General features: G+C 36.6%; 2 non-coding genes across 2 annotated transcripts; both read right to left on the bottom strand.

The window, feature by feature from the left end:
* Window positions 1-18,709: 18,709 nt before the first annotated feature.
* LOC112423763 (U6 spliceosomal RNA) lies at window positions 18,710-18,816 on the bottom strand. Its single transcript, XR_003014319.2, has one exon. It is a non-coding gene; the product is annotated as a U6 spliceosomal RNA (small nuclear RNA).
* A 72-nt stretch (window positions 18,817-18,888) lies between these two features.
* Window positions 18,889-18,994, bottom strand: LOC112423769 (U6 spliceosomal RNA). Its single transcript, XR_003014325.1, has one exon. It is a non-coding gene; the product is annotated as a U6 spliceosomal RNA (small nuclear RNA).
* Window positions 18,995-26,882: the final 7,888 nt, after the last annotated feature.

Here is a 26,882-nt window from a genome sequence, read left to right as displayed (position 1 = left end):
AATCAAACACAAGGAGGGGGCTGTTGGAACCTCAATCTGCAACCAGTTGGTCAGAAGCACAGGTAAAACAACCTAGGCCTACTATCAGCCTAAGATGTAGGGGGCAGTCTTGTGGGACTGAGACCCCTACCTGGGATCTGATGCTGTCTCCAGGTAGATAGTGTCTGGATTAAATTGGAGGACACCTACCTAGCTGGTGCCCACTGCAGAATTGATTGCCTACTTATTGGTGAGAAGAAATCTCCACACATTTGGTCACAGATGTTTTCTCTATTGATTGTTGTTGAGCGAGGCAATAGAAAAAACAATTTGGGTTTGTTTTCTTCCTACACACCCCATAACTTCTCTCAATTACACCACATTATATGCAACCTAAAAATTAAAAAATTAAAATATATTTTAAAAATCACTGTCCAAACTTCCAACACTACAGGTTTGTCTGATTTGCAATTTTGTGTGCATTTACCATACAGTATAGATTCCTCTGTCTTATTTCCGTTCTTTACTATCATGTTTGCAAGATTCATTCATATTGTTGTAGACAGTGCTAATTCGTGACTCTTAACAGCTATGTATAATTTTGTTGTGTGAATAAACTATGATTTCTCTTTTTTTTTGAGCATGTATAGTTAAGTTGTTTTCAGTATTTTGGCTATTATGAGTAAGGTTACTCTGAGTTTATATATATTTGGGAGAAGATATTGTCAGCCTTCAATTATGCATTTACACAACTGTAGTAAATAGTGATACTTTTTTTTTTTTCCTGATTACTTACTCAACGTTTTCTTTTTCTCTGCAGACCTAAGCTTCATGTTCTGCCTGTGTGATTCTGTCTTCACGATTCTCAAGGTCAGTTACCAACATTCAATTCTGTCTTCTACTAAGTATGTACAGCTCTAAAAGACACACCTCAGTATGGGCAATGTTCTATTAAACTGTGATATCCAAAGCAACTTGTCTTTGCTAAATGAGTACACTTAGCTTGTTTGGAAGATTCTGTCATTTTATTCTCTAAAGCTTACCTCACAGGAAATGGGAAACCATTTTTCTCTTCTGTGAATTTGAAGCTTTCATGTTGTTGTATATCCTCAATTAAAGAAAATGGGCAAAATTGTACTCAGGCTTTGTGCTGCGTCTCACTTTTCTGCAGCTGGTAAGACACCCTACATGGTGCAGGCAATTGTAAAGAAAGTAGTTAGGGAGAAGGCAACATACTGCTGAAGTCATAACTGAGGCCTGTGATTTAGGGAATCTATATTAGAGGGAACCGCAGGGAGTCAATTGCCATCTATCTGCCTCATACACATTTTAATTATACCACTAACTTTGGCAGGGAGATGTCATCTAACCCTCTGCTAAGACACATTCTTTGTAAAATTAAAATTGTTCTCCTAGGAGGAGGTATATGCATAGTGAGACGCAGATACAAACACAAGTCCTATTTATTTGAAAGTAACTACTGAAATAAGATGAGTCTGGAGGAAAAAAAAAAGGTTCTGTGTATCTGTATCTGTGATACAAAATCATGACTTTCATCAAGAAAATTAGAAACAAATAGCCAGGCTGTTTCAAGAAATCAAATACAAGAAAGCAAATCTTTACAAATTTGTTTATATGAAAATGACCTTCCATGATTTCTGCTTAACTTTGTTTCTTGGTACCTGATACAATTTCAGTTTCAATTTCAAGATGGAATCATTTAAAAATAATTTAACTATGCTTTATCTCAAATTCCTATTGAAATGACACAAATATATTATATATATGTATATGTGTACACACAAACACACATGCATACATAATAAAAAAGGAGGTTCTCCCCTTATTTCCAAACACCTATTACCATTCTACTTGATATTTCAACAGTTATATAAATGACATATCCAATTTAATATGACCCCCTCCAAAACACTTGAATTTTGCAAACTTACCTTTTCCATGAACTTTTTCTTCCTCTACTCGTTCTCATTTTAGCAAATAGGATCTCCATTCTTCCACTGATTCATTCAGTGGGCTCTACCTCAGACGGTACTAATCTAGTTGACTCAACTATCATAATAGCCTTCTCTTGCCACTGCCACTAACCATCTCTTTGAGTCCATTCTTCACAAGAAGCAAGAATGATTCTTTAAAAACAAGTTAGATCTTATATTTCTCTGTTAAAAATCTCCCAGGGACTTCAGAACACAATCTAAAGTTCTGACCCCCCCACTATATCTCTGATGCCACATCCTACCGTGGCTCTTTCTTGCCGCCTCTCTCCCAGCCACACTGACCTTATTGCTGTTTTTGGAATAGACTAAACATCATCTTCCCTAAGGCTCTTTCCATTTGCTGTTCCTTCTGCCAGGAGTTCTTCTCTCACAGATAAACTCATGACTATTTTCCTGGCTTCCTTCAAGTCACACAGAGAGAGGCCGTCTCTGACCAAAATATATGACAGCATCTTCCTTCTTCATTTCATCAAACATCTTGCAAGTTTCAGTCTATTCCTATGTGCCTATGATCTGCCACTTCCCATTAAACTCTAAGCTCCTTATGAATAGAGACAGATTTGATCACTGTTGTAGTCCTGGAACAGAAGTGCCTGGCACTTTGTAAATGCTCAATTAATACATTTTGAATAAATGAAAAAAATCAGTACTAGACAGGAAAACTACTGAGTGTGCCAGAAACACTGAGGATAACATTATATTTTGGCAAGATTAGTTTGGCAGTCACTTCAACAGTTCTGTGAGCTACCCGCTATCTTACAAAATAAACAAATTTAAAAAGGCATCTTTAGTGATTAATCCACTCAAGTCAGTTTCTTTTCTTATAAGAAAACTATTGACTATTCATGAAATTAATTCTTGAATTGTTTATTTGAGAGATCATCTCTCTTGCTTCAGGATGATGGCTCTGAAAATGCAATGAGTATCAAGAGATGAAACTTTGTTAGTGTTTGATGCACAGGGGCAAAACAACCGAATAAATTATAGCTAGACAATGATTGAACAACGTTACTAATGATGACATGACTAGTGGCCAATCCATAGAAAAAAAGTTCAGATTAAACATTTATGTAGTGTTAACTCAGGGTCATACCCAACTTTCAGCACTTCATAGAAATTTATTTAATTGGTCTTCATTACGATTCTCTTCTTTAAAACCAGACAACTGAGGCACAGATATCTAGCAGCTTGCCTACACCTGGTTGGTGACAGAGATAGGATTCAAACTCTGGCAGTCTAGCTCCAGAGTGCATGCTCTTAAGCACAACACATTCTGACATGAATGACATGAGAAATTAAAGGACTCTCATGTGAGCTGCTTTCTTCTAACTGTACTGGGCAACTTAAATTAGAAATGATGACAAGCACAAACTCTTACATTCAAGGCAAAGATAGAAAATCATGGTATTTCTGTGTCTAAGTGATAAGAATCTTATATCAAGTCCAGCCACAGGGCTGAGATAGCTGAAACACAGACTCAAAATTCGAATCCATGGGTAGCTGCAAGTTGTTGAAATCAAAGACTTTCTATATTTCTTATATGAAAAACGAAGAATTATTTGAGGAAAAAAATGGCACCCTAGAATTATAATGAGGCCAGATGGACCCACTTTTGCTCAACACTCAGGATCATTTGTCAAGGAGCAGAAAATGAGCCCACATTATAGACAACCCCTCACATCCTAGTAAAGCACAGAAATAGAATACTGCAACAGTATAGCGTCATTCAGAATATGAGTGCAAGAGGCACATTAGCAGCAGAAAGACAATGGGAAACGGAAGTCATTCCAGACAGGTAGCACATCTAGTTTTCCACCATGCCTGGAATAGAGAGGTAGCTTGAAGTTCAAAGATATGCTGATTAATGAACAATGGTTAATAATTTTCTTGGATGGTCAAAGATTTGAATAAAGCAGGATGACATAAGTGGTGACAAGGACATTTAGGGAAGAGTCGTGTGATTCAATCTTTCAGAATAGGCCCAGAGTGTGAGGATATGTGTGAATACATGGAAATATTCCCACTGCATGGGAAGTGCTCAGTTACGTGGATAAGATTATTTGTTCCCCAGATGTCACTTAGCCTCTTTCCTCAGCTATCCCAGTGCTTGCTCAGTGGTTTCATACATAATAAAGTAATCATGGAGCTTATTAATGACCCAGTCGAATGGGTTATGGCCCAAGTGCCAAACTTCAGTTTTCAAGCACTGAATCGCAGATTTAGCAATACATCTAAAAGTGTCATGCCGGAAGACAAGCATCCCTTTGTTCCACATACAAAACCTATTTACCTGCAACGCTGCCATGATAGACCTATTTGCATGCTTTACTTATTGCTGCTGTATCACCCTATTATTACTTCTGGCCAAGACATTTTTCAGACAGTGAAAAAAGTGGGACAATGAACTGATCTCCATTAGATCCATTGGTCTTAGTTTATCTGTATCTCATTATTTATTTACTGTAGCTAATCAAAATGACCCTAACATATGGGTAGAAAGGCACACAGAAGACTCGGTTACAGTGCCAGATAGAAGACAACGCTTTGTAAAATTGGAGTCTGTGTTATAGGGTGTTGAGAGTCAAAGGAATCAGTAAACAGCTACCCTCCTCCCTGCCTGAGTCCTGTGCCAATTGAGAGAGAATGTGGCAAATGCTTCCTTGATAGAAAGCCAGTTAAATTGCAAGCACCTGCCATTCTGTAGTGGGTTATTCATAGGAACAGTCCTGGGGAATCAGGGCTTTCCCTTTATTTGTAATGACGTGTGATCTGCGAGGCAATTCTTGTGTGCTGGTCACCATACAGGCTCTATCTTGCAGAAATTCCTCAATGTTCCTGTCACCCTTGACAGTTTTCCAAGCTGACATAGATTGGTTTTCCTTTCTTCAAATGATGTTCATTGAGCATTTACAAACATGCCAGGCATTTTTCCTGTTCTAGGAATATAAGAGTGAACCAATTCACTCTTGTTCTTAGCAAGTTTAAATTTTAATGGGAGAAACCAGAATTTTAACACATGGAAATTGACTGTTTCAAAGGTTGAAAAATGCTTAGATGAGATAAGGAAGGTGTTAGCTAATACAGCTCTGTCAGAGTAAGACTCACTGTTAAGGTGACATGCAAGGAGTGACTTGAAGGAAACAGGACAGATAGCCATGTGGCTATGTGTAGGAAAGAAACTCCAGGCAAAAGAAACAGCAAATGAAGGAGACTTAATGGAATGTTTAGGGTGTTCCAGAAACAGCAAAGAAGCTAGTATGGCTGATGCACAGAGCCCAAGAAAGTAGGTAAGATATGAAAGACATGTCGGTGGGGATCCGACCTTGATGATGTAGTGCTCTGAGGTCACTGGAAACTTTTGAACAGAGGAATTTATGATCTAACTTATGTTTTTAAAGGTTCTCTCTGGCTGAATGTGAAGAAGAGATTCGCGGAGGCAAGTAGTGGTTGGGGGGGTACGTGGCCAGGGGAGGACTTCATGATAATCGAGATAAGAGATGAGGGTGGCTTTGACTAAGCGGGTACAGTCTATGGTAGAACCCACCGAAAGGGTAAGTGGAAGAGTGGAGATGCTATTTGCAGATCAAGTGGAACATGTAATTCCTATGACTGATAAACTCAGCTTGGAGGACACATCTTATAGTGAAAGACAAACATATAGGCATTTTAACTTCATACTTACTGGCCTAGGAGTTAAGCCAGCCTCTCAGAGTAAGATTTGAATTTTTATAGAAAAATATTTAGCTAGGTTGCCTTTGCTCACTGGCTTGAGGAGAGTGGGGAAGGAGAAAAGAAACAGATTACAAACCCATTCACTCCATTTTGTGGGAGGATTTATCAGGTGAGACTAGAGGCTAAGTGTGTGATTATTTTGTTTGTTTAATATTTTAATATGTGTTTATTTAATATTTTTATATAGAAATCAAGAGTACAAAAGAGGCAGTCCATTGTAACACACAATGAAAATGGACATGTTTCCTTCACTATCATATTAAGTAACTCAGTTATAAAATTTTGATTTATAATTCCAGCTACTCAGCTCTGCTGGCTTATCTGGTCCCTGAGACAGGAAGATTTTCATTATTTAAAAAATGTAATTGGGAGATGGAGGTTACCACCTGAATTCTTTGAGTTTCTTATTTTACATAATTCATAGGGTAAAAAAATGGTTTAGAAAATGGACTGGTATGTTTGATTGCACCTGGTTGTCAGTGGACAGAACACGTTAATGACACACAGTGAAGGCAGGAAATAGTACGTCTTGACCCTAAGGGCACTCCTAAGGAAACCTTCTAGCTTAGTTGTGTTCAGTGGTCAAAAGTAATGAAAAATTCCTCAAATACCAGAATCACTAAGGGCTCACACCATTCAGGAATAAAGTTTTGAGTCACTTCATGTGGTGGAAATAATTTATCCTCCCAAAACCATTTTCCCTTGCATCTTGGATGAGTGATTGCTCTGCTAGACACATTATTTTTCAGCCACAATTCTTATCAATGTAATGTCTTTTCAATATCCTTCTTTTTTTTTTTTTTTGAGAGGGTGCCTCTCTCTGTCACCCAGCTTGGAGTGCAGTGGTGCGATCGTGGCTCACTGCAACTTCCGCCTCCCAGGTTCAAGCGATTCTTCTGCCTCAGCCTCCCGAGTAGCTGGGACTACAGTGCATGCCACCACACCCAGCTAGTTTTTTGTATTTTTAGTAGAGACAGGGTTTCACCTTGTTAACCAGGATGGTCTCGATCTCCTGACCTCATGATCTGCCCACCTCGGCCTCCCTTTATTGAGATTTGATTGAGACGTGAAAAACTTTACTTAATGAATGTTCACAAGTCAATGAGTTTGCAGAGAAGTATACACCTGTGAAACCATCACTACCATCAAGGCCATAAACACACCCATCGCTTCCTAAAGTTTCCTTCTGTCTCCTTTATTATAATAATAATTATAACAACTATTGTTATTATTATTGTCTGTTAAAAACACACATACACACAGATAATAGGATCTACCTTCTTGATGTTTATGTTGCAAAACAGAAGCTTTATACCCTTTAACCATCATCCCCGCCATTTATCCTTCTCCACTAACCCCTAGTAACCACCATTGTTCTCTCTGCTTCTATATGTCTGACTATTTTAATTATACATGTAAGTAATATAATACAATATTTATCCTTCTGTGACTGGCTTATTTCACTTAGTATAATGTCCACCATTTCCATCCATTTTGTTGTAAATGGCAGGATTTATTTATTTATTTATTTATTTTTTGAGGCAGAGTTTCACTCTTGTTGCCCAGGCTGGAGTGCAATGGCACGATCTTGGTTCGCTGCAACCTCCCCCTCCCAGGTTCAAGTGATTCTCCTGTTTCAGCCTCCTGAGTAGCTGGGATTACAGGCACCTGCCACCATGCTTGGCTGAATTTTTTTTTTTTTTTTTTTTTTTTTTTTTAGTAGAGACAGGGTTTCACCGTGTTGGCCGGGCTGGTCTTGAACTCCTGACCTCAGGTGATCCATCCTCCTTGGCCTCCCAGAGTTCTGGGATTACAGATGTGAGCCACCGGGACCAGCCAGGATTTCTTTTATTTAAATGTTTTTTGGCTTATTTATTCTATATCACAATGCATATTTTGTAGTTGCCAATTTTTAATCTTAATTTACATAGCCCTAATATGATTTCTTAATTTCTTTTTTTTTTCTTATTTCGATAGGGTTTGGGGGAACAGGTGGTGTTTGGTTACATGAATGAGTTCTTTAGCGGTAATTTCTGAGATTTTGGTGTACCTATAACCTAAGCAGAGCAGGATTTCTTACTTTTTAAAGACTGAATACTTTTCCATTGTATGGATATATCATATTTTCCTTCTTCAAGAACCTTCTCACCTCACCGTGACTATCAATCCAAAGCTATTATACCCTGAGCCATACCCAATTCCAAGAAATTCCACTCCTGAAACAATGGCATTAAAATCATTCAGCCTGGGTTTGAAATACCCTACAACTATCTGCCCTGATTTCCCCCTTCTGAAATAAGTGTTTTTCAAGGTTGTGTTATCCTTGGTAGGTTTAATTGGTTTAGCTTTCCATTATCCGCAGGTTTTCCTAGTGGTCTTTTGGGGAGGTGAGAGTTGACAAATGGAAGACTATTCTTAAACTTGGTTCTCTAGCCCTTCCCATAATTATGTCAACTTAAACTTCTCAACTTCATTTATGCTTAATTAGCTAGCTTCTATTAGTTTGCAACTAAGACACTTGCTTGATACACTCATATATGGAGGCTGAGGTAGGAGGAGCACTTGAGGCCAGGAGTTCAAGACAAGCCTGGGCAGTACAGCAAGACCCCATCCCTATATATTTAAAGGAAGAAAGGAAAACCTCATTAAATTGCATACAAACAGTGGCTGAGCAAAGCAATCACTCCATTGTATCCGTCAAAGGTAAGGCATGCTACATGAAATGAAATCTTTGTCATAGCAAGCTCTTTAAAATATCAATTGTGCAGTGGTGCATGCCTATAATCCCAGCACTTTGGGAGGCTGAGGCGGGCAGATCACCTGAAGTCAAGAGTTTGAGATCAGCCTGGCCAACATGGTGAAACCCTGTCTCTAATAAAAATACAAAAATTAGCCGGGCGCAGTGGCGGGTGCCTGTAATCCCAGCTACTCGGGAGGCTGAGATGGAAGAATCCCTTGAGCCTGGGAGGCAGAGGTTGCAGTGAGCTGAGACCGTGCCACTGTACTCCAGCCTAGGCAACAGAGCGAGGCTCTGTATCATAAACAAAACAAAACAACAACAAAATATCAATTGTGCCCGGTAGAGAAGTGCTGTAGGTACCTTTAGGTTGCATAAATAAGAAAAAAGAAAAAGAGGAGCAAATAGAGAGCTCTCTCAAGACAGCGGTGCCTTACTAGTCCTTCTAGTGCCTCCCTCCCCTTTATCTCCTCACCTACTCTTATGACTGAAACCTGAACTGATGCAAATGTTCCAAGCACACCACAGTCCTAACTGTGGGGGCTGTTTGTCAGAGGTAATCAGTAGAGAACAAATTTAAATCCTAGGGAGAACCTTCGTAATAACTCATGCTCATATATTGTCTGACTTCAGTGTTTCTGTTCCGTTCACAACAGGTCTAATGGGTAAAACAGACTGTTAGCAGGTTGAAAGGACAGCATTTGAGATAGTTGATGGGCAGGAGAGAGCACTTTGGTAGCTAACATCATTTTGCCTCTCTGAAGGTGGGTAAAGAATGAATCGACAGAGCTGTGATGCTGCTTTTCCTGTAACTCATATCATATTTGACAAAAACTGTCTGAATCCCACTTTCAGGATGTAAGGAGGATCAAGCAGAGAAAAGTCTCCAGAAATGTAAAAAGCTTCTGTTGTTTGAAAGATAAGGACTAGACTGAAAAATTAGAGCAACTGGGCTGCTCTTTTATCAATTTATCGTGTAGCTTGGGAAACATTTTCTTCTGTACAGCTGGTTCTTCCCTCAGCTCAGTACTACTTTGCTCTATTTTATCTTTGTTATTCATTAGTTCTGGTCTTTTCTTCTGGATCACATATCACTAAACATGTTGGCTCTTGGGTCTCTGTCCTTCATGTTCGTGATATGCTCTTTCATGGATTTTGACTCTCTTGGAGAGAGCTCTTCAATGGATCTTCCATATCATCAAGTCTCTTCTGTGGAATCAGTAATGCTTTTTGCTGATAAAAATATTAATTTAATTCTATAATTGTCCTTTGACTTATGCTGCAACTCTTATCTTACTTATCTCCATTTTCTTTCCTTTTCATAATTTTCCGGTTGCTTTAGTAACCCCAGATGCCTGAGGTTAGTAAGTTTTTGGGGAGACATAACCATTGTCCATCACGGCAAAGGAAATCACATCTTTTCTGTTGCTTTTTGAGATGAAGAAGCCTTCTAACTAGGGATCATGAATAATCTGTGACTGTTAGTTTGATCCTCTGAGAAGAAGCGGACCCCAATATGGAGTTAAACATGAGAGAAATTTGTTAGAGAAAACATCTGTGAAGAAGAAATGGGAAGGTGCTGAAGAGGATGGAGAAAACCTTCTAGCCACATTCTTAATGCAGGTCTGATCCCATTGAAGGAGAGACAGAAGGAAGGAGGCTTGGGCAGGAAAAGTCTCAGACTGTGGCACAGTTCTAAGTAAGTGTCAGCCAGGCCAACTGGAATTCCACAGGCCAAGGTGGCTTGCCAGAGGAGTCCTGTATCTCCTCTGCACTGGTGTTCCTGAAGCTCTTAGGCATTAGCTGGGAACAGCTCATGGGTGTGAATGCAATAGTAAAGTCAGAAAGGCAGCTGCTGGGGTGTCCTGTCAGTTATGCTTCCACTTGGGAGAGCTGAGTGGCACATTTCCACGCCTGTCACAGAGACTTCGTTCAAGCTCCTTCCTTGTGCTGTGCCAGTGATAAGATTGGCACCTTTCCACTGGCTTTCTGCCTGGCATAACTTTCAGGCAAATCTTGGCAGCACCATTCCTTTCAAATGCTGCTTATTCTCCCCAGCAAAGTGGAAGTCCAAGAAGGGCTGTCTTGATGTCCTGGGGCTGCTTTTGTGTCTTTACCACTATAATACTGCAGCTTTCATGAAGGTCTCTGAGAAAGAAGGTTAGAGTAATGTCTAACAGTTTTTGATTTCAAGTAAAGAAGTCCTAGGTTCAAGCCCTAACTCTTCCATGTGCCAGCTACTGTGACCTTGTTCAAGTGATGTCACCTGTCTAACCTTCATAATCTTTGTGCCAAAATGGGTCATAAAACCTCTTAGAGTTGTAAGGATGAAGTGAATACATGTATTAGCACCTCATGCAGAATGAGCATTCAGTAAGTATTACCTATTATTGTTTCCTAATGCTGCTGCTTTTCTCAGGATGACAGATTCTAAACTGGTCTTTAGTTCTTTCTTTCCACATTTTTACTTGCACTCTATCTATTAGAAGTCCCAACCTCTAGAAGCAATTACCTAATATCATTCATATTAAGCACAAAACAGAGGACTTGGACATGGGAATGTCAGATATGAAAGTCTATAGTCTTAAAGGACATTCTCTTTACCTTTCCTGTGGTTTTGGTGTTTGAATAGTATTGAGTCATCTTTTTCTAGATTGCTGTGGTGCCTATACCACCTTCCCCAGATCACCCCCCACCACCACCACTGTTATGCTCTGTCAGTCTAGATAATAAAGACCTGGAGTGTGGAGATTTGTATTTCTGGCTTCATATTATCTATGAATGTCCAAAGTCCTTTAGAAGCAGAATATTTAAATCTCAAATGACCATTTCTGGGTTCCATACTCATGTGGAGGGAGAGGTTATTTTCTCAAGATCTATTCAAGAATTGAAACAATTGCATCCATTTTCTGATGCGAATTATGTAATATGTTTCTATAACTCTAGTTTGCTAGGACATCTAGGACTGGCAGGCCTAACATGAATGATATCCTAGATGACCAGTTTCTTGAAGTGAGAGATCATGTACACTATTATTTCTCAACAAGGTGCTGCTGACATTTTGGACCATATAATTCATTTTGTATCATTGCAGAATGTTGCAAGATAATTAATAAGCATCTTTAGCTCCTACGCACAAAAGTCAAACAATGCTTTCCCTACCTTATTCCCCAAGGTACTATTTCCATACATTTCCTACCACCTCTGGGTAGGTGTGCTGCAAATCTTGGTTAGTGCCACTGGACAGGTTAAGCAATCATTCAAGGAAGGGGAAGGTCAGTTTCTAAAAGTGAGTCTGATATTATTGATGGGAACAGAGCTAGATATTTGCCTGAGATATCAGAAAGATTTTGAAGGAGGTTGTGCGATGAAAAGGAATGGAAGAAAATCTTATCGTCAAATATTACAGGTCTGATTTATTGGTTAGACTTAGCAATGCGTTCTTGCCAATAAAGTATTAGGTGACATCTGGGAAGAAGGGTGTTTTGTATTCTTTTATGTGATTTTCAGTGAGGTGTGGCCACAAGAGGAGACAATGGAGAGGCTCAAGAAAAAAATGAAGTTTATTATACTCACAGCTCCTAGAAGATGGGAGGCACAACATGCCACACAGGGCCACACAGGCAAGACACCAGGGTGGTCAAAGAGCAGAAGACAGGAGTGAGAGGATGGTTTCAGCCATTGCATTTATTGGGGTAAGCAGGAAAGGCAAGGCAGGGTAGACTGAATAACTTAGGATTGGCTAGTTTGAATAACTGGCAGACTTTGGGCTATAGGGTGGTCCCTAGTTGCCTGCTACTTGGCCCTGGGATGATTAAGGCAGAGGACTGTTACCTCTTGGTGTGATGGGCCAGGTAGAGAAAGTATGGCTCTGGTGGTTACTTTGTATATCAAAGGCATGCTTCTGCTGGGTCCTTCACTATCTCTTAGAATTGGCTTAACCCAGGGAGAGGCAGTCTCTCCCCAGCTAGGAAGGTTTTTTAATGTGTTAAAACATCACATTGTATTTATGCATCAAAATATCACCCTGTGCCCGATAAATATACACAATTATTATGTGTCAATTGCACACGATAACATGAGATGGGAAGGGAAGGAGAGAGGAAGAAAAATTGGATAAAGGGTATAAAAACACAGTTTGATAGAAAGGAATAAGTACTAGTATTCCACAGTACAGCAGGGAAATCATAGTTAACAATAATTTATTGTGTATTTCAAAATAGCTAGAAGAGAAGAATTGTAATGTTCCCAATACGAAGGAAAGATAAATGTTGGAGGTGATGGATAGTCCTATTACCCTGCTTTGATCATTACACATTATATACAGGTATTAAAATATCACATGTGTTTTGTACAACTATTATATATCGATAGAATTTTTTAAATAAAATTATAATATGCAGTAAATTAAAAACATATCCACAATATAATGGGGAAAATTCCAGGGCAGATCTATTAGCAAAAATGTAATTGTATGTAAATTTAATAGAGTATTACTGTAATCTGAGGCCGCCAAAATTTCCATAACCACATTCAGCTTTTCTCTAGTGAAGATCTAAATAAGTTCCAGGTTATTGGATGGGTTTTCGAAGCCTAGACAGTATTTTTCCTCCCTGAGGGCTAGTGCTTTGTCAGAAGGTTTTTAAGTTCCCTGAACTTCAGGTGTTGTTTAAGAGAAAAGGGTCCATAATAAATGTTTGAAGTTTAATTAGGAAATTCCTGCATTTTAAATTCCTCATTGTTCATGCTATTTGTCGGAGTACTTGTGTGAAGGAACTGTCCTGGGAGAAAGGGAAAGAAAGAATCTTTTATTAAAATTGAAAAACCTTCATGTTTATCATTCATATTTACTTGGAGATCAAGTATGAAAAGTTTTAATGTTGAAGAACTTTCCACCAAGTTTTTATGAGCAAGTAAAGCAGGGATATGAAATTGAGTTGTAACCTTAACTATAAAGTTGACTGTTGCAAACGCTATTATACTGGGATTCTGTTATATCAGTGGTTTTATTTGCACATTCTCTGCTGTATATTAAAAGCTACCTTTCTCATTGTGCTTATCTCTTAATGGTAAATAGTTTCAGAATATCCTAGCTGTTAATAGCAAAAGTTTATAGAAAATCTTCCTCTCCCAGGGTGATGTGGTAAAATTAGTTTCATTATCATTAGTTTGCTCATTTAAAAAATGTTGGGGCCGGGCGCGGTGGCTCAAGCCTGTAATCCCAGCACTTTGGGAGGCCGAGACGGGCGGATCACGAGGTCAGGAGATCGAGACCATCCTGGCGAACACGGTGAAACCCCGTCTCTACTAAAAAATACAAAAAACTAGCCGGGCGAGGCGGCGGGCGCCTGTAGTCCCAGCTACTCGGGAGGCTGAGGCAGGAGAATGGCATAAACCCGGGGGGCGGAGCTTGCAGTGAGCTGAGATCCGGCCACTGCACTCCAGCCCGGGCGACAGAGCCAGACTCCGTCTCAAAAAAAAAAAAAAAAAAAAAAAAAAAATGTTGGAATGCTTGATGGTGGTAGTAGTAGGTAGGTATCAGCCTCAAATCTTCCCTTAGCTGTGCTGTGCAGAATTTCAATTGTATAGGCTTCTTATTTGAGAAATGTTTCACTTCCTGGCTAATTTAAATAGTCCTTATTGAAGAAGGCCACCTGGAAATCACGCTCATTTCATAGTTGAATGTCTGCATTGCTGCCACTGCTGCTGTTTAGAGTGGAAGGAACTGATGCTATGAAGCATCAGTGAAAAAACCTGAGCTAAGGATCTGAGTGTGTTTGCTTATTTTTTTTTCTTTCCTCCCTTTTCTTTGATTTTATTCAAATGTAGTTGCTCTTGATTTTCCCAATATTGTAATTTTCATTGTAGTGTCAAAATCTTGGATGTAAACTAAATGATATAAACATGTAGGACATTTTTTGTCTGAATACCAGCTACTGAGAAAGATTATATTTTTTTTCTGTGCTGTTTTCTCATTCCTTAGGGCAAAATATTTTCTAGTTAGGAATGAAGCTCTTTGAAGAAGGACAATGTTTTCTGCAGGTTTGTTGAATTAAAACATTAGCCAATTAGAAAAAATAATCACCATTATTTAAAATAATATAATTACAAGTGTATGTTACTTGAAAACTGACATCTATTTGAAATGCCAACATTTTGAGTATATTGAGATGAAACAAATATTTAAATATATATTTGTTAAAAAATAATGAGAACATATGCCAGTATTTTTTCTTCTGTGGTCTAATTACATATAAACATATTCAATAAGAAAAATAAAATTTATACCTTTATTAATATTTCAGAAAAGAAAGACATCAATGTAATATTGCGAGGTTGTAGGGATTGCAATAACAAAATCTCGTTATATGCTAAGAGTTGAGTTATATACATAAAGAGAACTAAAAAGTTGTAATCAAATGCAGCATTTTAACCAATTTAATGTAAATAAGAAAGAAGCAGTGTTAGAGCCCTTTATTCTGAGCTATCTCTGAATCTCAACTTTAAGTCTCATTATCAGAACTGGGTAACAAGTGAACCCTTAATCTCATAAGAATGAGAACCCACGTGTTATTTAGAAGTGTTGTTTAATCTCTAAGCAATTTGGGGTTTTCCAGCTATCTTTCTGTTACTGATTTCCAGCTTAATTCCATTGTGATCTGAGAGCAGACATTGTATGATTTTTGTTCTTTCAAGTTTTTCAGGTGTTTTTTATGACCCAGAATGTGGACTATGTTGGTGAATATCCCTGTGAACCTATGAATAATGTGCATTCTCCTATTGTTGGATAAAGTTGTCTATAGATGTCTATAGACATTCATCCAGCTGATGAATGGTGTTGTTGAATTTCACTGTCTTTATTAATTTTGTGTCTGTTGGATCTGTTCTTTTCTAATAGGAGTGTATTGAAGTCTCCAACTATAATACTGTATACACACACACATGTATATATATATATATATATATATATATATATATATATATATATCTTCACAGATCTATTAGTTTTCTTTCACATATTTTAATACTCTGTTGTTAGGCACATACATGTTAAGAATTGTTATGTCTTCTTGAAGAATTAACCCCTTTATAATTATGTAGTGTTCTTTATTATCCCTGATAAATTTCCATGCTCTGAAGTCTGCTGTAACTAAAATTAATATTGCTATACCTATTTTCTTTCAATTCATGTTTTTAGCTTGGTATAATTTTCTTTATCCATTTACATTTAATCTATGTGTGTTTTATATTTAAAATGGATTTGTTTTAGACAATATATAGTTTGGTGTTGTTTTGTTTATCTTCTGACTCTCTTTTTATTGTGTGTGTGTATAAATATATATATATATGCATATGCATATTTATTTTTTATTTCAATAGCTTTGAGGTACAAGTGGTTTCTTGTTATATGGATGAATTATATAGCGGGAAACTCTGAGATTTTAGTGTGCCCATCAGCCATAGTGTTCATTGTACATAATATGTATTTTTTTATCTGTATGTTTCCTTTCACCCTCCCCCTCTGAGTCTCTAAAGTTCATTATATCACTCTGTATGCCTTTGCATACTTATAGCTTAGCTCCCATTTGTAAGTGAGAAAATAGAATTTTTGGTTTTCTACTCCTGTGTTACTTTACATAGAATAATGGCCTCCAGCTCCATCCACATACTGCAAAATACATTATTTGGTTCCTTTTTATGCTGAGTAGTGTTCCATGGTGTGTGTGTGTGTGGGTGTATAACGTTTTCTTTATCCATTCATTAGACAATCGGCACTTAGATTGGTTCCACATCTTTGCAATTGTGAATTGTGCTGCTATAAACATACATGTGCAAATGTCTTTTTAATATAGTGATTTCCTTTTGGGGGGGTAGATAGCCAGGAGTGGGACTGCTGGATCAAATGGTGAATCTACATTTAGATCTTCAGAGAATCTTCATACTGTTTTCCTTAGAGGTTGTACTAATTTACATTCCCGCTAGCCATATATGAGTGTTTCCCCCTCATCCACACCAACATCTATTGTTTTTTGACTTTTTAGTAATGGCCATTCTTGAAGGAGTATAGTGCTATCTTACTGTACTTTTAATTTGCACTTTCCTGATGATTAATGATATTGATCATTTTTTCATATGTTTGTTGACCATTTATATAGCTTCGTTTGAGAGATGTCTGTTCATGTTCTTTGCCCACTTTTTCATGGGATTATTTGTTTTTTTCTTGCTGATTTGTCTGAGTTCCTTGTAGATTTTGGATATTAGTTCTTTGTTGGATGTGTAGTATGCAAATAGTTTCTCCATTCTGTGGGATGTCTGTTTACTCTGCTGATTATTCCTTTTGCTGGGCAGAAGCCTTATAGTTTAATTAGGTCCCGTTTAATTAGGTCCCATTTATTTAGTTTTGTTTTCATTGCTTTTGCTTTTGGGGTCTAAGTCATGAAGTATTTACATAGGCCAATGTCTGAAAGAGTTTTCCGAACTTTGTCTTCTAGAATTTTCATGGTTTCGGGTTGTATATTAAAGTATTTGATCCATCTTGAGTTGATTTTTATATAAAGTAAGAGATAGGGGTCCAATTTCATTCTTCTACATGAGGCTTGCCAGTTTTCTCAGTACCATTTATTAAATAGAATGCCCATTCCCCAATTTATGTTTTTGTATGCTTCGTCGAAGATCAGTTATTCTGTAAGAACCTAGTAGAGTTTCGGGAGGTAAAACTCAAAAAAAACACTGGAGCTCCCAAATGACTGGGACTCCAAAATGACTGACCACCCCTGGAGTTTTTATGTCTCAGACTTGTCTACACTGAGCCTCCAACTGTGTGTCAATTACAGTTCAGGACTTCCTGCCTGGCACTAGTTTCCACAGATTTTCAGCTCATGAGTAAAGGGAAGCTCAGATTTTCACCTGAAATTCTGATAATTTAGTCTGCTGAAATAAGCTGACAATAGACAGATTAATACTAGAAAAGGCATAGAAATTTCCTATGTGCAAGTGCACAGGAGTAACACAAAATATGAGACTCAACAAGGGACCAGATGATTGAAGCTTAAACATCATCTTCATAAAGCAGAGGAAAGTGGAGGATATAGGCAATTTTTAGAAGAAGAATAAATTATTTTTAGGGGAGATGAATGGGCCTAAAGAACAAACAGAAGCTTGAGACAAAGTTCATCTGGGTTCTGAGTGTGGTGTCCACATCAGTCTTCCTTCCTGGAACATATATTGATTTCCTCTAATTAATGAAATATCTAAGGAAGGGTATCACAACAATTGGATATTTCCTGAAAGATTCAGTCTTTAGGCGGGTAGGGTAACTTCAGAGAAAGCCCTTCCTTTATTTGCTATTCCTCAAGTGCTTTGAAGTCCAAAGAGGCATGTTTTGGGGCATCATTTTTAAGTCCCCACTAAGGTTTCTACTTCAGTAAGTTTTCATTGTCTCTGTTTTCCTGTTGGTCTCTCTAATTTGGGAGACAGGGATTTGTCCTATGACCTCATGTCTCTGATGGATCTAAGACAATATATTCAGTTTTAGTGTGTTCAGCTTTTTATTTGTTATTAGGATGAAATGGTGACTTCCAGTTTTTTTACATATGAGACTGGAAGCTGAAAGTCCCACTGTTGTTTTCAGAAATTTAATGATGTGTCTGTGAAGGATTAGGACTTCTGGTTTTGGCCTCAGTCCAACAGAATAAACCCTTCCTCATTTTTGGCTTTATAGAACACAGCCTACCTACTTCTTCCCCATGTTGATAAATAAAATCTACATATGATATGCCCAAACAGTGTACTTGGAAACTTCCATATGATATGCCTGATCAGCATACATAGAAACTTCCATATGACATTGCCAATCAGAGAACATAGATTCTTCCATGTGATGTATCTGGGCAGTATACAGAGAATTCTACTATCTGACATACCCAACAAGTGTACATAGGACCTTCCACGTGGCATGCCCAACAGTATACCATCCATATAACATGCCCAGTTAGACACATAAATTTAGGTCAATAGTCTCATTTTCATGATAAGACTGTTGGGAAAGCACTTTAATAGGGAAAGAGGAATCCTGCTAGAATGTAATCAATCTAATCCTTCCTTCACAATCATGAACTCATATCTAATGAGCAATAGATATGCAAGGAACAGAAACAGCAAAACAGAAAAGGCAAGGAAGTAGAACACAGACCTTGAAAAAAATGAATAAATCACACATTAAAAGATGTGTTTTATTATTATTATTTTAAATATGGAATGCTTCATGAATTTATGTGTCATCCTTGCGCAGGGGTTGTGCTAATCTTCTCTGTATCATTCCAATTTTAGTATATGTGCTGCCAAAGTGAGCACAAAAGGTGTGTTTTTTTAAAAAAATAATCTACTTAGTCTCTTCACAGCTACACAAGAAGATATTGCCTTTAAAAAAAAATGGAATGCATCAAGAATTTACATGCCACCTTGTGCAGGGGTCATGCTGATCTTCTCTGTATCATTCCAACTTTAGTATATGTGCAGCTGAAGTGAGCACACATATTGCAGTTTTAAAGAAAAGTAGAATGATAAATTAAAAGGGGCAATGGGAGAATAAGAAAAAATTCTTAGAAATTAAAAGTATGTGATTATCAAAGAGAACTCAAAAGAACACTAAAGCATTAATAAAATAAAAATCTGTCAGAACAAAAAGAAAACGCAATATATTCACTCTAGCAAAATTTCAATCAAAACAGTAGAATGAAATATATTGTCTTTAAGGTTTTTAAAGTAAATTATTTTAACTAGCGTTCTGTATTTAAACTGAGTAACAATTAACCACAAGGAAAAAATTAAGAATTTTCTACATGCAGGATATCATAAAATTTACCTTTAATGCACTTATTTACCAAGAAAAAAATAATTGAGAATATGTCCTAGGAATAGTAAAATATAATCCAAATATATAATCAAAAAGATAAAAACAATAATGTATAATTATGAGAGGAGAGAAATGAAAGGAAGTTTAGAATACAAGGTGTGCAGTAGGCTTAGACAGCAATTCATTAAAAACACAAAGTGAAATTGTGTTCACATTAACAAATTATATATTTGAAAGCTGAATGAACTTAGTGCTATGGTGCAGGCATAGTATCTTTTTTTTTTTAAGTGGAAAAATGTAAATAAGGCATTGAAATTTCAGGAAAACCGAAAAGTTGTTTGAGTAATTGGAGGTCTGAATTCTGGGGGAAAAAAAAAAAGAAGTCAATTTTTTAACCTGGTAGTATTCAATCCATGCTAGAGCTAGCAAACAATTGGGAAGTGGAGAGGAAAATAAAGAGAGGTAAGGGAATGTGGTGCCACTGATATTTTTTTTTTAATTTTCTATGGCGGGAATTAAAGATACATTTTGTAGAAGTTGACGGATTAAGAAAAAGAAGTTGCATTGTATTACCTATCCTAAAGATAGAAGGCGATCCGAACATTCTAATATCAGTTGCCAAGACTACTGGAGCATAGGGAAGAGAGGTATTAGAAATGTAGGTGAGCTAGATTTTTGTATTTCAAAGCAAAGAATCCATAGTTATTATTAGGTTTTGGCTAACCCAAAACACATATGGAAAAAATATATAGTATTTGGAGAGAAACAGTTGAAGATGTTTACCTCTAGGGAATGATAATTGGAAAGAACATAATAATTTTGTACCATCTGTTTAATTTGAGTTTGTTTTTCTTTTTTTTTTTTAATCATGTGCATTTATTATTTACTGTAAAAGTCAGGGTCCTGTCATGAAGTGAAGGCGTATTCAAATTGAGTAACCCATGGAGCATTTAATTAAGGGATTATTTATTATAATTTTGGTTTCTCCATCTCTACAAACAGTAGATAGTGTTCTATCCTGGCTTAGTAACAGTAGGGGCTATTATACCTCCTAGGTCTGAAGAATTGGAGGGAGTGGTCACCAGAACTGGGAATTATTATAAAAGCTACATGGATAGAGCAGCCTGACAAGAAGGTGGCATGTGCAAGAGAAATACAGCCAATCTATAGTGACATGGAAGAGAGGAAAGACACCAGTGGAATAATTACCCTGACTCCATTCTCCTTTCATGTTTTCATGTTTTGCAGGTTCCTCCCATGACTGACAGCTTAGAAGCCAGAGGTCAAAGGAGCCTATCAATCAATGCACTCCACGCAAATATGTCCAGGGAGCAGGATAGAACAAGGTATAAAAGGGTGGAACTCTATCTAGAGGAGCAAAATGAAGATATCTAATACATTGACATTAATACAATATGTACAATGTCATTATAATGTGTCAAATTTGCACATAAAAATAATCACAAAATAATCAATGTCATAGTCAACTATTGGTGGTGTTTTATGCCAGGTGCACTTTAGCTGATTAACTGGAGGATTTGAGTGAAAGTAGTTTTTTTTTTTTTTTTTTTTTTTTTTTTTTTTTTTTGTTGAGAAAGCGAGAAGTTAAGGAAACATCTGAAGGGCAATGGGCAAGTGATGCCTGCAAGGTACTGGCAGAAGATAAATGGTATGTTATTTTAAGCCAATAGAAAGCTTAATCCTGTGAGGGAAACTCTGGGAAACGTACACCATATGAGTCAGAATTACTCCAAGAATGAGGGAGCTAGGACACTTAGCTTCCTGAACCACTGGGTGTGATCTGCCCCTATAGGCAAAGGACCTTCCTAGGATCTAGAAAAAAAAGACTGAAGGCAGCTAAATGTAGATACTGGCCATTGGATGTTGGCCAAAGCAAAAGGAAGATCTGAAGGGTAAGGGAAGGACATTGCTGGTGTCTATACTTCTGGCCAATATGCCACAAGTACAAATGCACCAGTTACAGTGTTAAGCGTAACTGCTTGAATTTACAACCAGCTTTTGAGGATATCGATATGGAAAGTGTTCTTAAAAGTCGCATCTTATTGTCATGACAGCAAAGATAACTATATAATTATTATTTCTGGCAATTAAAAAAACTGTTTTGAAATTATTTGAGTCACATTTCGTTTTCATATTTTTGACAGTCTGTAATTTTAGAATAAACACTCTCAAATACATCATTTGCCATATTTTAACACATTGGAGTTACATAATCTGTGTATCAGTATACCAGAGTGAATTTGGTTTTGTGAAGACCTCAGAAGAAAAACTTACCTGCAATCTCCATGTCTAAACTGGAATAGGTGAAAATGTTCCCTTGATTAGGAAATGTGTAGCTCTGCTGTGTTTATATTTGTTTGTTTTAAATGCAGGCTCATGAATGTCTACTTATGTAAAACTGTACAGTTGAGTGCACTTCTGTATTACGACTTCTCTGTGCTCAGCTCAATCCCGGATAGGGCTGAGGAGCATGCTTGAGACTCATGCCATCACCCTCATGAGACAGCACATAAATGTATAACATGTTTATTCATGTCTCATAAGACCAAAGTTTGTTTAACACTTTTTTTTTTTACATGCTTAAATGTTTGTGCTCGGACTTGTAGGTTATGATACTGAGTTTTGATTGATTCTTTTCCTAGTGTTGCATTTTAAGAATGTGTTTTTTCAGATGAATTGAAAATCTTACCATTGTTTAGTTACTCAACTAATATGTGTTGAATGCATACTATGTGGAGGAAACTGGTCTAGTGCTTGGGATTCCTCAGTGAACACAAATGATAAACATCCCTGATCTGCTGCTTACGTTTAAGCAAGGAGGCTGAGTCAATAAATCATGAATATATATAATACATTAGAAGGTACTACATGCTGTAGAAAAGCAATGACATAAAGCAGAGGATATTGGAAATGTTAGCATCAGGGAGCAGGGTGTAGTATTAAAAGGTCAGAGTGGGCCTCATTGCAAAGGGTAGATTTGAGCAAAGACATCAGAGGTATAAGGAAATTAGGCATGTGAACATAGGAGGAAAAAATATTTTAGGCAGACATAATAAATAATTTAAAAACCGAAAGACAGGCTTGTATCTTTAAAAAGTGTTTATCTTCTGGTCAAAAGTGTCATTGTAGTTGTTTGTTGAGAGGAGACTGTGGGAAAGTGTGAGTGGAACCAGGGAAATCAGTTAAGAAGTAGTTTTATTAATCCAAGAAAGAGATAGTGAGAACTTAAGTTAATTTAAAATGAGTACTGTTTGCTAGGGGAAAAAAGAAATTCTAAAGAAAAATTTGCCCGTGGGCCAATTAAGTCGATCAGGCTTAATATGAAATAAGCGTAAAGGCATCAGTTCATTTTCAGCTCACGGTGACCAGTTGGACTGGGGTTTCTAAAATGACAAGAGAGATTCAAATGCCTCAGCTGGCTTCCAAGTCAAGAAAGTATGACGGTGGCTGTTTCTCATTATGGTTCTCTTTTTAAGGTGATAAAAATCACCTAATTAGTATGACTTAAATAAAGGATTTTAAAAACTGACAGACTTCGTTTTGAAACAAATTAATTGAGTGTACAAAATGACTCTGCTCTTACCTAGTTTCTCAAGCTGAGAACCAAACTGCTAACGTGTATGGGAATATAGCACTTTGCTGGGATTTTTATTTTAATTTAAAAATTTTGAGTCTTTTTTGCTATTGTTGCTGTTTTGATGTGTGCCCAACTTGCCAGTGTATGCTGTGGAAAGGCTAGGAAACATTTCAACCAAGTCCTTCATCAATGGGAAGGACTGCTTTGTACTGTACAATGGAAAATAAATTCTGCCTATCACCTGCTGTGGGATACTTATAAAAATTTACTAAGGATCCATTTACAGAGAAATTCCCAATACATTCTAAGAAGAATCCTATCAAAATGTAAAAGTAAAAATAAAAACTTCAACTAGATAAAAACACGTCTAAATAATTATTAAATCGAATCTGAAATCGTCTCAGTGATTTACAAAAGGATAATAATGCTCACAACACTTATTATAACTAAGACTTTGGCCAAATAGTATGTAAAAGAATAAGCATAAAAGTTTTCCTACTAAAAGGCAACAAAAATAAATGCTAAAATATTGAAACAAGGCATTATATTCAAAGACAAAATAAAACCTATTTAAAATAAGACAAACAAAAAAGAGAAAGAAAGAAGTTTTATAAATAAAAAATATTATTCAAAAACAAAACCCAAGATCCCATAGTAAATTGTTTAGCAGACAAATGAAGCACATAATGAAGCTCATACATCACCAAATAGCCTGACTAAAAAAAAAAGTAAAATAAAATAAATAATGGAGGGGGTGTGTGTGCACATGAAAATACACAAAAAATTACAAAATTATAAATGAAAAAGGAATTACAATAACAAATATTGATGAATTTTATAACTATTTAGACATGTACTTTATACTTAAGCTAATATTTTTCAAAATCTGGATGACATGGATGATTTTCTAAGCACTATAGAAGTTTTCTTTGATAAAAATCCTGAAGCAGCCAGTAATTATGGAAGTAATTAAGAAAGTTGCTAAGTAATGAATCTTCTAGTCCCCAAAGTTCCAAGCCCATATAATTTCATGGAAAAAAATGTCATATTCTATTCAAAATAATTCACAAATATTCAGAAAGAACGTGCAAAATTCTTTTACAGGAGATAGTGTGGCACTTATTCCCAACCTTGACAATAAAAAAACCAGAGCAAAATCATCTGTGCTTATAGCCAGATAATCCATCAAAACAAACACAAAAAGTAATAAATACACATAAAAGATGAGTCCAACCATAATATGTTATCCAAATCACCACACTTTACTGAAGGATATAAAATAAGAATTGAGTAAATGGAGAGACAAATCATATCTTTCTATGGGAATCCTCACTACATTAACGAAGTTGGTCCTTGTGAAATGAACTTATATTTTATTATAAAGTAGAGTAATTTTAGAAAATTACCCCCAAATTACTGTGTGACTACTTATAACTACAAAGGGATGAGAATTGTCAGAAAATATTAGAAGAGAAGAATAGTAATGGTTAGAGATTGACTTTAAAAGATCAAAATATATTATAAAACCACAATAAATGTAAAGGTATGCTTTTGATGCCATAATAAATAGGTGAATCAACGAATCAGAATTGAAAATGAAAATACAGATACTTAAATTTCTGTTTCTGTCAACTTTGCCATATAAAATAGATAACATTTAAAATTTGTGGTTAAAGAAATGGTGACAAGACTGTCAGCCTGGTATTTTGGGGGGTAAATACATTAAATTATTACTTTGTATATCATTACAAAATATATTTGAAATTGAAATAGATTAAATATATCATCAAAACTTAAGCATATTAGAAAATACTTAGATAACTAATGAAAGATCTTTAGCTTCTAATCTATATAGGGAAAAACTAATAGATTTTGTAACATTAAAATAAAAATTTCCACGTGAAGAATAAATATACAAAGTAAATTCAAAATGTAACAATCCCAGAACACATATCTGCTACATATTTAATAGAGGATTCATATTTTATTCTAATAGTTGCAATAATTTTTCCCCTAATCCTCCCCACATCCTTGGAGCAGATCTTCCTACTCAGTGTACTCTGGAGCTCTGATGTGTCATGATGGGTTTACCAGTAGACTGTGATATTGATTTCCCAGAATACTGAGCAGGGTCTGAAGTAGCCAACTGCAAAGAGTTTCATATTTTACCTCATAGTTTGTAAGAGTATTATGATTTCTTTGTGTGCCATTATGTGAAAAAGAGTAAGGAATACTGCAGGATTAGAAAATCCTGCTCAACGGCCGGGCGCGGTGGCTCACGCCTGTAATCCCAGCACTTTGAGAGGCCGAGGCGGGCGGATCACAAGGTCAGAAGATCGAGACCATCCTGGCTAACATGGTGAAACCCCGTCTCTACTAACATTACAAGAAAATTAGCCGGGTGAAGTGGCGGGCGCCTGTAGTCCCAGCTACGCGGGAGGCTGAGGCAGGAGAATGGCGTGAACCCGGGAGGCGGAGCTTGCAGTGAGCTGAGATCTGGCCGCTGCACTCCAGCCTGGGCGACAGAGCGAGACTCTGTCTTAAAAAAAAAAAAAAGAAAAGAAAAGAAAAGAAAATACTGCTCACAGCCTGCCATTTATAGCTCTAAAAAACATCTGATTTTGTTCCCTTGACCACAGATGACTGGGTTTGTGTCAACTTTTGAATCAAACTGAGCCAAAATAATATTATCTTTTTGTGGAAATTTGGAATTGAGAATTAGAGATTAATCCAAGCAAAAAACTTCAAGGACTCACAAGCTATAGGACTATTCAGAGTTGAAGCCAAAATTTATATCTTGGCAACCCCAACCGTACAAGAGATGAAGATTTGGTTTGTGAAGAAAGTGCAATATTCTGGATCCAGACTGCCTAGTTCTGAATCTCATCTCTACCACTTATGACTGGTATAACCTTAAAGAAAAAACTTGTTTCCTCATCTTTGGGGATCCTAATAGTTCCTACCTCATAGGACAGTTGTGAGGATTAAATAAATTGCTTTATGAAAAGAATGTAAATGTGCCTAACAACACTTTTAACCATGATATAAGTATTCCTACTATAATGTTGTTATTATTACCATTGTAGGTGGAGGAACAAAAACTTGCCAAGAAAATTAATCTTCAGAGAGAAAACGTGGAAAAACATACACAAAAAGGGATTCTTACACTGTGAGAGAGAGGTTTCTTGAAGTCTTGTAAGTTCTGCTATGTGGGCAGTGAAGAAATAGGATAATGCATTGAATGTATCACTATAATAACAACTTCTTCTTTTTCTACCATCTACAGAAAACTTCTTTGAGCCAAATTGAATAGAATTTCTATTTCTTGCATTGGAGAAAGCTGGTAATTTTTACAAATCAATTTTAAAAAGATGAGCCCTCTGCCCACCCCAAATGTACATACTTAGCAAAAGGAGGACAATATAGATACAGGTTAATAATATTTAATGAAAGCAATGAGAAATAAAAATGCCATCTTACTTTTTAAATATCAAATTGGAAAACAATCTACAGACTAACACTTATGTTGATTAGGGGATAGGGAAATTAGCCTGCACATGTAGCGTTTTCTCACCAGATAATTCCACTTTTGAGGAATCACTCCAGAGAAATAAGATGCTCAGAAGCGGCTAAACGAGAATAGTCCCTACAGTATCATTTATAAAGTAAAACAACAAATTGAATATTTAAAACCATTGAATTAAAAAATTGTGATGTATTCTGTGAATATTTTGCAGCTTTAAATATGAGACTCTGATTTGTAAATAATTTAGTATACTTTCAAAGGCAAACCTGATCTTAGAAGACCCTATGAAAAATAGATTTCTCTAAACTGTCTGTGAATACATATGTGCAAACACACACAGACACATAAATGAATACACATGCATACGTATGACTATCAAATATATATTTAAACATATACATAACATATCTACATATACATACATATATGTGGGTATGTGG

Source organism: Macaca nemestrina, chromosome 13, assembly GCF_043159975.1.
Source record: "Macaca nemestrina isolate mMacNem1 chromosome 13, mMacNem.hap1, whole genome shotgun sequence".
NCBI classification, from domain to species: Eukaryota; Metazoa; Chordata; class Mammalia; order Primates; family Cercopithecidae; genus Macaca; species Macaca nemestrina.
Note: the sequence above shows the minus strand (reverse complement) of the source record. Positions and strands in the feature narration are given on the sequence as shown.